Raw genomic sequence first — 14,488 nt, forward strand, 5'->3', positions numbered from 1 at the left:
GCAAGTGGAGTTGAGATTGCAGCTTTAGGCACCTCCTCAGTGCCTATCCTGCCTCCCCTAGCCTTGCCACGGGGGGGGCTGGGAATCCCGCATTTTCCTCGTGGCATGTAGTTCCATTCAAACAGTGCATCTTACCTCTTTATAAGCATGCCAGGGTCAAAGACTAAAATGCAACCCTAAAATTGACTGAAGGTATCATCATCATCATCATCATCATCATCATTTTGTACAGGGGATCACAGACAGTGCAATCTAATAACTGCACCGCCTGCACAGACGTAATCCCCAGAAGTTAGTTGAATGGGGAAAGGCGGCGCAGGATTGCAGCCAGAAAACACCTGCGAGCCCGTAGCTCATTGGAAGGAATTTGGGACTAGCGGCTCCCTGGAGAACTACATTTCCCAGCATGCTCCACCGTCCGCTGGTGATGATGTGTCCGGAGAGGCGGTGCTTGCGAGAGCTCCTTGCTGTGTTGTCAGCTCTTGGGAAGAGAAGTGTGAGCTACGGGGAGCGGGGCTTTCGAGGGAGAGGAAGACCCCCACTTCGTGCACCCCCTCCGCCCCCCACCGCCGTTGCCTTTCCAGGCAGCCCAGATCTGGGGGCCACGAAGGAAGGAAGCCGTCCCTGCTGGTAAATGAAATGCATGGGGGGTGGGGTGGCGGTGGGGCAGAGAAAGGGATCCGTCTGCTCCAGCCAAAATCACAGCTGGGGGGCGGAGGGTGCTTGTAAATATGCCAAGGAAGGAGTGGGCGGCCAAGCGAAGGAAGTTTTAAAAAATCTGGGCCTGGAGGGGGGAAGCACCTCGGAGAGGAAGGGATGCAAATATATGGTAAATGGGAAGCGGTTCTGCACAGTTGCTTCGGGGAAACGGTGTGTGGGTTAAGAACAGCTGCTGTGGGTGTTGATAAGGGAGACGGTGTACGTGTGAACGCTTTGGAGCGCTGCTCTCGTTCAGAGAAGCTGGTGGGTTGCTTTTAAAATGTAGCCTGGGGAGGAGAACGACAGAGTCTCTGAAGTTGGGAGTGACGTGCTTGCTCCCGCTTTGGACATGCTGGGCCTAATTTAAGAGTGAGTGGAAAAGTCTAACCCAGCAGAAGCGGGTGCTGAATGTTGTGGGTTCGAGATACGCACACACCTTTCTGGGTATCTGAGCCCACGATTTAGTTTGGAGCCTGGGAATTGCTAGTGTCGGCCTTGTTTAAAACTCCTGCACCGAGCTTTGCTGCTGCGTTTTAGCGTGTGCACCTGTTTGACTTAAGCCAAGAAGCCTGAAGGTTGTCGGGAAAGCATGAGGAGTTAGGACAGGAAGGGGAGAGGGGATGGAAATCTCCCCAAGTGTCTGCAAAAAAACAAGCAAGCAAGAGCAAGTTTCACTGAGGTCACATCCACACCAAACATTTAAAGCACACTCAAACTGCTTTAACAGTTGCGCCTTCCCCACAAATAATCCTGGGAATTGTAGTTTTTAAAGGGTGCTGAAAGTTGCTAGGAGACCCCCTTACAGAACTACAGTTCCCAGCATCGTTAACAAAGTACAGCCCCCAGGATTCTTAATGAGAAACTATGGCTGCTAACCTATGGCATGGATGTGACCTAGATGGCTATGTTGTATTCTAGAGTTTTGGGGAGTTTGTTTGTACAGAAAATGTGTACAGCTCTCTGTAATGTTGTTGGAGGTGTGGGGAGCATATGTGTGACTTCCTTGGAACACCCAGCTTCTATATAGGACAGGAAGCAGGTTTCTCTTTCACCATCTCTGATACGTCTGCTGAAGCAGCCAGCTCTATCAGCTCATCTGCCTCAAGGCAGTACTCCATTTCACCCCGAGATTCATATGCTGATGCGATCAAAAACCCCTGTGGTGCTATGGATAAAATTAAATATTGCCTTTGCTCAATGTACCTCCCTTTCCCATATGTTCTGCAGCAGAACATAGTGCAACATCTTTTGTGGTTTTTACTGGGTTCCTTCAAGAGCAAGTGTGGACCGTATTGAGTTTGTGCCATGAAAGAGTGAGGTCCAAACCATACACTTTAAAAGTGCTCATATGTCACTTGAACAGTCATGGCTTCCCCTGAAGAATTCTGGGGAATATAGCTTATTCCCCTGAGGAATTCTGGGAACTATAGCTTATTGAGAGCGCAGAGATGGGAGACCCACCACAGAGCTACAATTCCCAGCACTACAGTTTCCCAGGATTCTTTAGGGAAAGCCATGACTGTTGAAGTGGCGTAGGAGCGCTTTTAAGTACATGGTGTACAGGGCGACTTCACTCTTTGATGGCACATCAATATATGTAGGGTTGTAGATGTGCCCAACAATGTAGGGCAGTAGAAACTAATAGGCCAGTGTTGTGGCACCTTAAGACGATTTGCATTGCAAAGAAGCTAACCAAAGCAAATTGGAATCTATTTGCAAATTGGAATCTATTTGCAATGGGTTGGAGAATCTGGAGGCAAACATTGCAATTTATATGCAATATCTTTAGCCGAAAGCCCCAGAGCAGGAAAGGATCGGGAAAGTGAAACCATTAGTGGAACTTCCCTACAAATCTGACCTCTTATCCATATTCTCAGTTCCAAGAGAAGCAGGACAAATGTTGACTATATATGGCAGAAATGTTATTTTTGGGAACTATTCACAATCGCTCTCACCCAGTCCTCCTTGGAGCGTTGCACATCGTTTTCAAACCATTGTGTTTATGTGGCGGGGGGGGGGGGGGAGAGATTTGAACAAAAGACTGGATCCAAAAAAAGCAAGGGGGGAAAGCAGAGATGGTTATTTCAGCTGTCACTTAGTTTGGATATAGTCTTGCAGTGGAGTAAGGTGGCAGAGGATATACTGTGGCAGACTTCAGGAAAGCAGATCACTCCCCAGTGTAAAAAAACCAAAAGGGCTATTGTCACTTTACGCATGCAGAATGTCCCCGGGTTCAAGCCCTGGGTATCTCCAGATGGTGCTGGGAATGTCCCCATATCTAAAACCTTGGAGAGCAGCTGCCAGTCAGTGTGGACAGGTGGTCTGACTCGTATAAGGTTCTTAAAAATGAAAGGCTTCCATGCAAACAGCTTATTAGCACACTGGAGACTGGGCTGGACTAGAAACTACTGTAGTTGTTTACTTGCAAGGCTCTATGAAAAATGGCACCACCCGCCCACGTGTAGCTCCAAAAGGAAAAAGGCTGCTGTAATAACTGTGTAATGACAGACAAACTGCCCTGTGAGGAATATGTACTAGAAGGCAACTTTATATATCTGGTAAATAAATACTGACTTGGAATTCTACCCTGCCTCATACTTTCGCTTGGGCAGCCCAGGTTATAGATTTGGGTCTAAGAAGTGGGAATTTACTAAGCTGGGAAAGATAGGTTTGGTTTATTTTTTGTGGGTTGGGGGGTACCTTAATCCAACATGTGGTAGATGATGTGTCTATTGTTTGCTTTGGATCCTTTCAAACAACCTAATTCCTCTTGATTGACTGCAAAAGACAATGCCTATTGAGAATAAACTTGCTTGTCCGAAACTAGTTCCGCTTCATCCCCAGTGTTTGGCCATTCCTTTTACCCCCAATAAACCTTCATGATGTTTTTTTATTTTATAGCTGTTGAAATCCGTTTACAATCGCATACCTGTTGGGGGGGGGGAAGGTTTGGAAATTGAGAATACGATGGGCTACAAGGAGGCTGCTATTTCTGGAGTTTGAAACACGACCCTAACTTCCTTTATGGAAGAAATCCTATCTGTGAATGCACTGTGTGCTGCCTTCGCTTCCTCCATGCCCACAGTATAGCTTTAGTGGGTTGTGTATAGTCTTAGTCCTACGCAAGAGTAGACCTACTGGAACGAATGGGCATGGCCAACGCTGGTCCATTATTTTCAACAAGTCTTGAGCAGAATGCTGTTGGGTGTGACCCAACATGATTCTGTTTATCCAGACGTTTTGGGTTCTCTCCAGTCGAGTGGGATGGCTAGAGTCATGCTGCAAAAAGGTCACTTAGAAAGAGCCAAGTCAATAGTCCAAAGAGCACCAGCTTGAGGCACAAGTGATGCTGCAGTTAAAGAATCACCAGCCACCAGAATAAGAAGAGCCCTTAATTATCCTGTCCTATGGTGCACTTTGCAAGGATGAGACGAGCAAATAAGTGTGACTACTGCACCATGCATGGGCAGAGGCGGTGGCAGGACAAAGGGATGGAGGAGATCTAGGGACACATGACACAGCTGCAAATTGACTCAGACCATTGGTCCACCCAGCATTGCAGTGTGACACTGCAGGATCTCACCCTGCCCTGCCACCAGAAAGGTTTTTAATTGATGGTTGAGCATGGCACTCTCTGCATGAAAAGCCTGTGTTCTGCCATCGAGCTAAGTTAAAGAATCCTCAGTCCAGGCTCCTCCAGCACAGCCAAACTCTGGTTCAAGAGAGCTTTAAACTGCATTTAACTCGGGGGGGGGGGGTTACCCAGCTCTTTGAATGGTTTGGTTGCCTTTTTTAGCACCTTTTCCCAACGCTACGGTATCCTTTTTGAGGCGACACCAGAACTGTGCAAGGTATGTGCAAGATAAGGCATTATTGACATTGGAAGATTCGTTTTCGATCCCTTAGAATGAAACTGGCCTGGTTCCTCACAATGATCGGTCATAGTTTATTAAGCTGAGGTTTATTAACTCGTAGCTTGTTTGACCCTGCTCAGCAGCTTAACGGTGGTTTGTTTGCCACCAACAAACCATAATCCGAATGCATAGTTTCTTGTTTCGATTACAAGCGTTTTATTTGTTTTAACTAGGGTTTGGTGTTACGTGCAAACCTGGCACCCTTCCTTAACCCATGGTTTGTTTAGCCAGGCCACCCCAATCCACCCTGGATGCTCACAAAGCTGCAAAGACATGAAAACAAAGTAAAGTTTGGAGGAACGAGCTGTGGTTAATAATTGTCTGTGGGACAACTTGCAGTTAATCATGGTTTACTGTCATCATATTGTTGCAATAATATGGTCAGATGTTTATTTCCTTAAAAAAGAAACCACCTTTAAAAAGTTACACAACCCATGTTGTTTGATTAAATTGGTATCCTTGCTCAGATTAGCTTGCTCAAGCCTAGTTAAATTTGCATAGAACAGTTACATTATGTCAATACAAAATGATCCTCAACTGAGACTGATGAATTAAACTCCCTCAAATAAAAACCAGGACTTAAGAAATCAAAGGCAGTTGCTTAAACAAACAGCTTAGCAAATAAAGACATCGAAATGTTAGATCTGGAGGTTTCAGTTTTTGGTTGAAATAAGCTGCCCAATATAGTCTAGTCTCAATACTCTTGTATTTTGTTCTGGTTGGCTGAAACACAAGTTGCACAAGTTTAGCTCGGTGAGCGCAGAGGCTGAGCAAAACCAAAATACCTTCAATAGGAGTATATACAAAGACCACTTAAAACAGATTTGTGATCCATGGTGCTGTTTAGGGAGCCTGGGGCATACATGTCTCTTTCCAACGCCACTCTGGAAACTACAACAAAATGTTGCAGTGTGGAGTGTTCCCTGTTGAGAATTCCAGCCATTCTATTCCCCCTCATTCCCCAAATCGTTGGTATTCCACGCTCACTAAGCATGCCTAGTTCTTATTGGAGCTGTTTCTGGGGTTCCCACCACCCCAGGCTTTCCTTTCCTGAAGTTTGTATCATAAAAGGTTTTGGGATTTTTTAAGTTCTGCAAACTTTGGAGTTCTCCCAAGCCTGCTAATACTTTCTTCCTGTTAGCTTCAGAGCAACAACACTCACGTCTGGAATGTTGGAAACACAGTGGTACCTCGGGTTAAGAACTTAATTCGTTCTGGAGGTCCCTTCTTAACCTGAAACTGTTCTTAACCTGAAGCACCACTTTAGCCAATGGGGCCTGCCGTGCAGCCGGCGTGTGATTTCTGTTCTCATCCTGAGGTAAAGTTCTTAACCCGAGGTACTATTTCTGGGTTAGCGGAGTCTGTAACCTGAAGCGTCTGTAAGCTGAAGCGTCTGTAACCTGAGGTACCACTGTAGAGGGAAACAATCAAAGCCCTGCAACAAAATGTTGCAGGTTATCCCTGGTAACCTGAACCTGCAGCTGAGGGGGTTGAAAAATAAAAGTTACCATCAAATGCATATGCGAGTTCCTGTTCTAATTTGGTCTTCTACTTCACGTGCAATGGAGAAAAATGTGGGTTTTTTTACATTTAAAAATGGAACCAGTCTGCTTGCAAGTTAATGGAGCATGAGGTTTCTGCAGGCAGCTGGGTGCTTGGCTTGCTGTTGGAGGCCAAATAGTCCCATCTGTGGCCTGAAATACAGCAATGGGTCTACTTTACAGGGCTGCTGAAAGCTGTTCTTCTCCAGCACAGCTCTCCAAGCTGCAATAGGAATGTAGCAGTGAACTACACTGCGGGGTTGTTGTTGCCCAACTTGCAATGTGGGGATTAAAGTAGCAGACACCAATGCAGATTTGTTGGAAACCAATCAAGAGTCTGGCCTGCAGTATTTGATATGATTGTCCATAGGACTGTCCATAGTCACTCTCTCTCAGATGCAGCCAATTTCAGCCTGGAAGTATAAGGACAGTGGTCTTGCATTTGCTTTGAAATTTGCATTAGCGGCGTTGGAAACTATTCCATTCGTTGCTGCCTTTTTGGTGCGTGAGAGAGAGAGAGACAGTGAGGAAAGTGGACAGACACACTGATACCTAGCCCTAGCTGAGTTACAACCTTGGATTTCTCTACTGGCGTCTATGGGCAGTTCTCAGTTCTGTCTCTGGGGACATTCGAAAATAGCTGCTCAGCGTAAACCAGGAAGTGACCTAGCTGGACTTGTTCCTTCTGCCCTTTATATCAGGGGTGTGGGACGTTTTTGGCTCCACAGACCATAGTGTTATCAAGAGCGTCCTCGCAGGCCAAATTTGACAGGTGGGCAAACTACATGAGTGAGAATTTTGAGAATATGCCTGCGAGTTTTGAGATTGTTCTGTAGGCCTGAAGTTCCCCATCTTTCCTTTATCTGTCCCTGCAGTCATCTTCCAGCCAGTTCATTCCATCTCCCCACCACTGCCACACCCCTGACCTCTCAATATTCCATGGCATTTGGTTATGATGGGCCCGTCTAACTTCTGTGTACGCATGCCTAGGATGGCATTGCAAACGGCCATCTGTGCTAGTTTGCATGCCAAAGGAACAAGTCCTGTTGGTGTTCCTTTAAAAGAAGGGACTCATCACGAACATTGTTATTACGAGGCATTAAAAAATAGCCACTTTAAAAAAAAACCACACCTTTGCTATTTTAGAGTTTCACGCAAAATGATCTCTCTGTCTCTCACTCACTTCTCCCCCCCCCCTCCCCAAATACACAACACATGACAAATAAGTATAAATGTGTATCTATTGAGAAATTGCTTGGATCCAGGGTCTCCTGTCCTCATTTCATGCTTCAATGCAAAGTTAATAAATTCAGTGCCTCATCTGTCCTTGTAGTTCTCTGGTTAATGTAACCTGAGACAGGAGCGCATTCATCAGGCATGCTTGCTCTGGTGCCAGCTGTTTCCAGCTGTTTATTTGCTACCCACCAGCGCCACTTGTGCTCTCACTATATGCAGCCAGATTTACCATTCTGATGGTTCCTAAGACTTTTAATGAACACTCTTCCTTAAATGGAGTTCACTTCATATGTAGCCTTGTCGCCGTTGAAAGCTTTTAACACGATCACTTATTTATCCTTTGCAATCAGAGGCTTTAAAAATTAACCACAACAAACACTGTCAAAATAGGCCGGGTTTTTGTTTGCAGTCCGAATCTGAACATGAACAAAATCTTATCGAAGAACCTGCTTCTCCCAACCCCTCTCCAAAAACATATTCTGAAATGGAGCTGGTTTAGAATGGTGGGAGAGGCATCCGAAAAGCGAAGAGCAGGTCTTTTGGAGAGAAAAAGTGAAATTGGTGTGATATAGGGACATTGCTTTCCCATGCTGTCATCTCTGGTTGACAAAGGTTTTGAAGCGTTCTTTCTCCCCAGCCTGCCCCAAAACACAATGATAGCAGGATGAGTACCCCGCTGTCAAAAAAACCTCCATCACACCACATTTTAGCTTGCTTTCAAAACGCACACTGTGAATGCTTGCGAGCTGAGCCAGGAAAGACCCCACTAGACCATAGCTGTCAACTTTTCTCTTTTCTTGTGAGGAAACCTATTCGGAATAAGGGAATTTCCCTTAAAAAGGGGGGAAAGTTGACAGCTATGCACTAGACCCTGCGAAAACAAACAAAACTATAAGCTCCAGTGTCTTCAGCTGATATGGGAGAGTTCCCTTTTGGATCCCAAATATGGTTCCACATGAGTGGAACGAACCACTGTGTGCCCCCATAAAAATAAAGGGCCCTTAGAGCCAGCCACTACTTGCCATCTCTGAATGTCTTCTTGATGGCTGTGGCAGTCCTAGAAGAGGGATGGAGGACTACCTGTGGTTTTTCAGGTGTTCCTGGATTCCATCTCCCATCTCCCATGTTTCTGTTAACTAGAACAACATCCTCAATGACCATTTGTACCACTTTCAGGCTTCGGGTTAGCTGTAGCCATTTATTTCCATCTTGGCCATTGGCCTTGTGGTTGCTGGGGGGGGGGGAGTGGGTTTTGGGAGTCGCAGCAGCGCCTGAAAGGCCTAAGGGGTCCCTATCCTTGAGGAAAACAAGAAAGCCAGTATAGCTTCCCAGAATAGGTGCTCTGTCTGGCTCTCCAGGTACAGATCGAGCTTTTTCCTGTGGCTCATTTCATTTGCTAAACAGGCAACATCAGTAGGAATACTGGGCATTAAGAATGCAACTTCAGTGCCCTAAAATTCAGTTCAGCCCAGAGGATCTAGCTGTTGCGTTTACTTAAACTGCACTGACATGAGCAGATCCATGAATGACTTTGCACAACCAACTAATCCTGATTTGTAATGGGCTTGCTCCAGATGCAAAGAGGCCTGTGATAAATCAACTTGTTTCAACCTGAAAAGGTACTATTTAGGTCTTATTTTTGATGTGCTGGACCAGCACAACAACCCTGCCAAAACGTTAATGGAGTTATAGCTATCTATAGCCCTCCCATCAGATGTCAATGAAATAAACATCTATCTAACTTTTAGAAGACATCTGAAGGCAGCCCTGATTAGGGAGGTTTTTAATGTTTGATGTTTTATTGTGTTTTTAATATTCTCTTGGGAGCCCCCAGAGTGGCTGGGGAAACCCAGCCAGATAGGTGGGGTATAAATAATAAATTGTTATTGTTATTGTTATCTATTGCCAGTTTTTACAGTGGTGCCCCGTAAGACGAATGCCTCACAAGACGAAAAACTCGCTAGACGAAAGGGTTTTCCGTTTTTTGAGTCGTTCCACAAGACGAATTTCCCTATGGGCTTGCTTCGCAAGACGAAACATCTTGCGAGTTCTTGCGAGTTTGTTTCCTTTTTCTTAAAGCCGCTAAGCCGCTAATAGCCGTTAAGCCGCTAATAGCCGCTAAGCCGCTAATAGCCGTGCTTCGCAAGACGAAAAAACCGCAAGACGAAGAGACCCGCGGAACGGATTAATTTCGTCTTGTGAGGCACCACTGTATGGTCTACCCATCACCCGTTGGTCCACAGGCAGGTTATGCAGGTGGTGATGTAGTCTAAACCACTGAGCCTCTTGGGCTTGCTGATCAGAAGGTCAGTGGTTCGAATCCACACAACGAGGTGAGCTCCCATTGCTCTGTCCCAGCTCCTGCCAACCTAGCAGTTCGAACGCACGCCAGTGCAAGTAGATAAATAGGTACCACTGCAGCGGGAAGGTAAACGGAATTTTTGTGCGCTCTGGCTTCCGTCACAGTGTTCCATTGCTCCAGAAGCAGTTTAGTCATGTTGCCACTTGACCCGGAAAGCTGTCTGTGGACAAACACCAGCTCCCTCGGCCTGAAAGCGAGATGAGCGCTGCAACCCCATAGTCGCCTTTGACTGGACTTAACCGCCCAGGGGTCATTTACCTTTTGCCTTTACCTTACATACATTTTTAAAAAATACAACCCAATCAGTCTTCAAGGGCAGCCCCAAGTACAGTGGTCAAGTTAGACCCTTCTCTGCAGAGGAAGGACCATAGCTGCTAAACCAGCTGTCGCTGGCAGTAAGCGCTTCTCGTCACCAAAGCTACTTGATGATTCACAAGAGTTTTCAAGGATCTCTGGTATCAGTGCATGTGTAAGCAGCATATTTTGGGGTGGATGGGAGTGTAACTCTTTACATTTATTTATTTTATGCTTATTTATTGCTGCGTTCACTTCATAGGAATTTGCAATGGTCAGGATTTGCGGCGTCAACTCGCACGTTTGAACAGCTCGCTACCCTGCCAAGCTAAACGTCGCCTGGCAACCTTGGCAAGAGTATTTCCCACCCTGGCAAGGCCACAGGTTCTTGGCTTGCCTGTCTTTCATCCCAGGATAAGCAGCTGCATAAATAAAAGTAGCATTGCTTTTCCTGGTGGGCAGAGCAGAAAGTCCATCTTATCTCAAGTGATCATTTTAAGGGTTTTCTTGCATTGTTTGCAAGGGGCAGGTACATACGGTGTGACTGGTCCCCACTGGGAGTTCATGCACGTTTGGGTTTGAGGTGTGGCTTTGCTGGCAGAAGAAGCCGGACTGCCATGTTTTGAATGATGGGAAGAAACAGCGGGCTTCAAGCCCAAACTAGAAAAAGTCCCACTCAAAGCAGATCCATTGAAATTCATGGACCTAGGTTAGTCGTGGCCATTAACTTCAATGGGCCTGTTTTGAGCAGAAAACTAGCATTGGATCCAACCCAGTGGGGTTAAATACCAAAGCAGATGCAGTACAGGCGGTTTAAGGGAATGGCTGTGGCTCAACTGGAACGACTGTAGCTCATCGGTAGAACATCTGCTTTGCATTCAGAAGGTGCCTGTTTCGACTTGTGGCATTTCCAGGTAGGGGTGTGTGAGATCCATGTTTGAAACCCTGGGGATCTGTATACACCATACTGTTTCCTACATTGCAGGGGGCTGGACTAGATGACACTGGGGATCCCTTCCAACCCGACAATTCTGTGATTCTATGACCTTGCTGGACCAGAGGTCTAACTCTGTATAAGGCAGCTTCCTTTGTGTTTCAAATATATAGAGAGAATTCAACAGTGCTTAGTTTCAGTTTTGGTTGTTCGCTAGTGTTGCTAATACAGTGGTACCTCGGGTTAAGTACTTAATTCGTCCCGGAGGCCTGTTCTTAACCTGAAACTGTTCTTAACCTGAAGCACCACTTTAGCTAATGGGGTCTCCCACTGCTGCCGCGCCACCAGAGCACAATTTCTGTTCTCATCCTGAGGTAAAGTTCTTAACCCGAGGTAATATTTCTGGGTTAGCAGAGTCTGTAACCTGAAGCGTATGTAACCCGAGGTACCACTGTTTTGTTTTGTGGATTAGGAGTGCTGTATAGTGGTACCTTGGTAGTCAAATGGCTTAGTTGTCGAACAAATCGGCTCCCGAACATCACAAACCCGGAAGCGAGTGTTCCGGTTTGTGAACGTTCTTTGAAAACCGAACATCCGGCGTGGCTTCCAATTGGCTGCAGCAAGCTCCTGCAGCCAATTGGAAGCCACGCCTTGGTTTTCGAACCGTTCTGGGAGTCGAAGGACTCCTGGAACGGATTAAATTCGAGAACCAAGGTACCACTGTAATGCTTTGTGAATTTTATCATACGACTTTTCTTGCATTTGTGCTGTTTCGCCTTTTTGTTGTTGTTGCTTTGTTAATAGTGTTTCATAGAAGGCAGTTGTGTTTTACTGGTGGTTTGCAATCGTTTCGCTGTGGTTGTGATGTTCTGCTATGTTATCACTTATCGTATATAAGCCGTTTGGGACTCACCTGAGAGAAAGGCGGAATAGAAATGTAAGAAACGAAACGAGTTGTTCAATAAACACAGCAAAAGGGGAGGACCTTCTCATTTTAACAGCAATACGGGTGCGTGGGTAAGGGGTGCTAAATCCCACCCACCTACAATTTACAGTACCACCCTGCAGCACCTCTTCCCAAGCACCATTTGTCAATCAGTCCATCACTAATGGCTGAGCCCAGACAGAGATTTGGGAGTGGGGAATGGGGTTCTGCGTGCTGCACACCATTTTTCCTTTTTTTGTTTTGTTTTGCTTCTAACAATGTATTTTCCTTTCTCTCTCCTCCACCACCCTCACCCCGCTTTCTATTTAAGCAGAACGGGAGCTGTCTCTAGTTCCACTCTGGTACGTCAATTCTGCCCTGCTGGAGAGGTAAGCAAGGATTAAAGTTTGACAGCTTATCAAACGCTCTCCCATATTTGCGCAAGTCCTTGGTTGGCTGCGGTGGTATGAAACCTCGGTCAGGAAACCGCTCCGTTGTGTCTGTCTTTTACGAGCAGAAAAAAGAAAAAGAAAAATTGCTTCAGCAATCTGAACTTTGCTCTCCAATGCAAGGAGATGTTTTCCTGTGCAATCCCAGTTTTGAAGCCTCGGGGGACAATTGAAGTCCCCTCCCCACCTAACCATAACCACAGAGCTAATAAAGGCTAGGTTTCAGGGCTGTCAGGTCCTTACCTCTCCTAACACACATTTGCCTGCTCGGGGACACGACTTTGCGCCGTGCTGTAGTCATCAGTAAAACAAAACTCCACTTGCAAATTTTTAAAAAGCCTCATAAAATGCTTTGCCGAAACAGGTTGTTAATTTTTATAGCTCGGTATTTTCTCTCTCTTTCTTAATTGGTCTTTTAAACTAACGCCCAATTGCTGCCAGAGTTCCGGGATAATAGCTGGAGCCTCTGCAAGGCAAATGTTCATGAATAGAGAGGGGCGATGGTTGTGTGTGTGTGTGTGTGTGTGTGTGTGTGTGTAGAGAGAGAGAGAGAGAGAGAGAGAGAAGCTCTTGGACAGAAGTAGTGTCTGATAATGCCTTTTATTGGCCTGCTTCATATGCTGATCTCGGATCAGAAGGGTGAATAAAGAAATGTTGTTGCTGGTCACATTACCTGTAGAACTCCCTTTGGGAACGAAAACTTATGCACCAGGTATCATGTTCTTACTTGTACAAGAATGTGAACAGCAAGTAATACAGGAAGCAGACTGAGTCAGGCAATTGGTCCAACTATCTCAGTATTGTCTGCACTGACCGCTAGCCGCTCCTCCAAGGTTTCGGACAGGGAAATTTCCAGTCCTACCTGGAAATGCCGGGAATTGAAGACACGACATTTCATACACAAAGCAGATGCTCTTCCACTGAGCTGTGGTCCTCCCTCCGTGTACAAACTACTAGATCAATGGGGAATCCACACTGCAGTGAACAAAATCCATGGAAATGCTGTCCAGCTATTGATTTTTCAGGTGTACAGTGGCACCTCGGGTTACATACCCTTCAGGTTACATACGCTTCAGGTTACAGACTCCGCTAACCCAGAAATAGTACCTCAGGTTAAGAACTTTGCTTCAGGATGAGAACAGAAATCGTGCTACGGCAGCGGCAGGAGGCCCCATTAGCTAAAGTGGTGCTTCAGGTTAAGAACAGTTTCAGGTTAAGAAGGGACCTCCGGAACGAATTAAGTACTGAACCCGAGGTACCACTGTATAAGAATGGGGGAAACCCAAGACGCCAGCCAGAAAAGTGGAACGTATGAATATGTACGTTAGAAGCAGAGAACCGTGTCAGTCCAAGATTATTCTTTCTTAAAAACAATATTGGTGTCTGGATAACACCACTAGAAAAAATGCTCTGTGCTTAAAAATGGGTGAGTGGGTTGTGTCCTACTGTCAAGCAGGCTGATGTGCAGGTGAAGGACCTTGTTGGGTAAATTCAGCCTAGAATGGGAGGTTCTATAAATAGCTACAGAAAATGTGTCTGACTTTGCATCCCAGCTGCGTAGATAGCAGCCCACAGACAGGCCAGATGTTTGGGATCTGACTGAGATTACATGAAGCTTGAAGGACAGAACAGCTACAGAAGCAAGTGCTCTCGCTCTCTCCCTCTCCCTCCCCCCCCCAAAAAAAAATTAAAGTGGCCAGGACAATGCAGAAGGCAGAACTACAGCTCAGGCCCAAGTCTAGATGCATTTGTGAACATCTGGTGTCCACGCTGCCTAATGATGCAAGAGGCCGGACTGCAGCTGCCTTGATAATTAGGGCACATTCGCTGTAGAGAACAGATAATTGAGACATTTTGGAAATGGGTGCCATGGGAAACTCCTAGGATAGAGTAGGAAGAAGTTAAGTGCAATGTGCATATTCTGACAGCTGCGATTGCATTGCATGCAAATTGGATGCTCATTTATGGGACTGCTTTGTAAGGATTGCTGAGAAGAATTTAAGCAAAGCGGAGAGTGGCTGTATGTAGCTCATTGTAGGAATACCTGCTTTGCAAACGGAAGGTCCCAGATTTAATCCTCAGCATTTCCAGGTAGGGATGGGGAAGACCTCTGTATGAAATCCAGGAGAGCCAT

General features: G+C 46.0%; 1 protein-coding gene across 3 annotated transcripts in view; it reads left to right on the top strand.

Annotated features, from left to right (window-relative positions):
• Window positions 1–441: 441 nt before the first annotated feature.
• The window catches only part of ORMDL3 (ORMDL sphingolipid biosynthesis regulator 3), a 32,479-nt gene continuing 18,432 nt past the window's right edge, over window positions 442–14,488 (top strand). The window contains exons 1-2 of one of the 3 annotated variants that reach the window (XM_028702743.2): window positions 443–630; window positions 12,237–12,294. The gene's annotated coding sequence lies outside the window, so the exon portion shown is untranslated. Of the gene's footprint in view, window positions 631–12,236; window positions 12,295–14,488 lie in introns of all 3 variants that reach the window. The other 2 variants (XM_028702742.2, XM_028702741.2) reach the window with 2 other exon arrangements.

Source organism: Podarcis muralis, chromosome 13 (genome assembly GCF_964188315.1).
Source record: "Podarcis muralis chromosome 13, rPodMur119.hap1.1, whole genome shotgun sequence".
Classification (NCBI taxonomy): Eukaryota; Metazoa; Chordata; class Lepidosauria; order Squamata; family Lacertidae; genus Podarcis; species Podarcis muralis.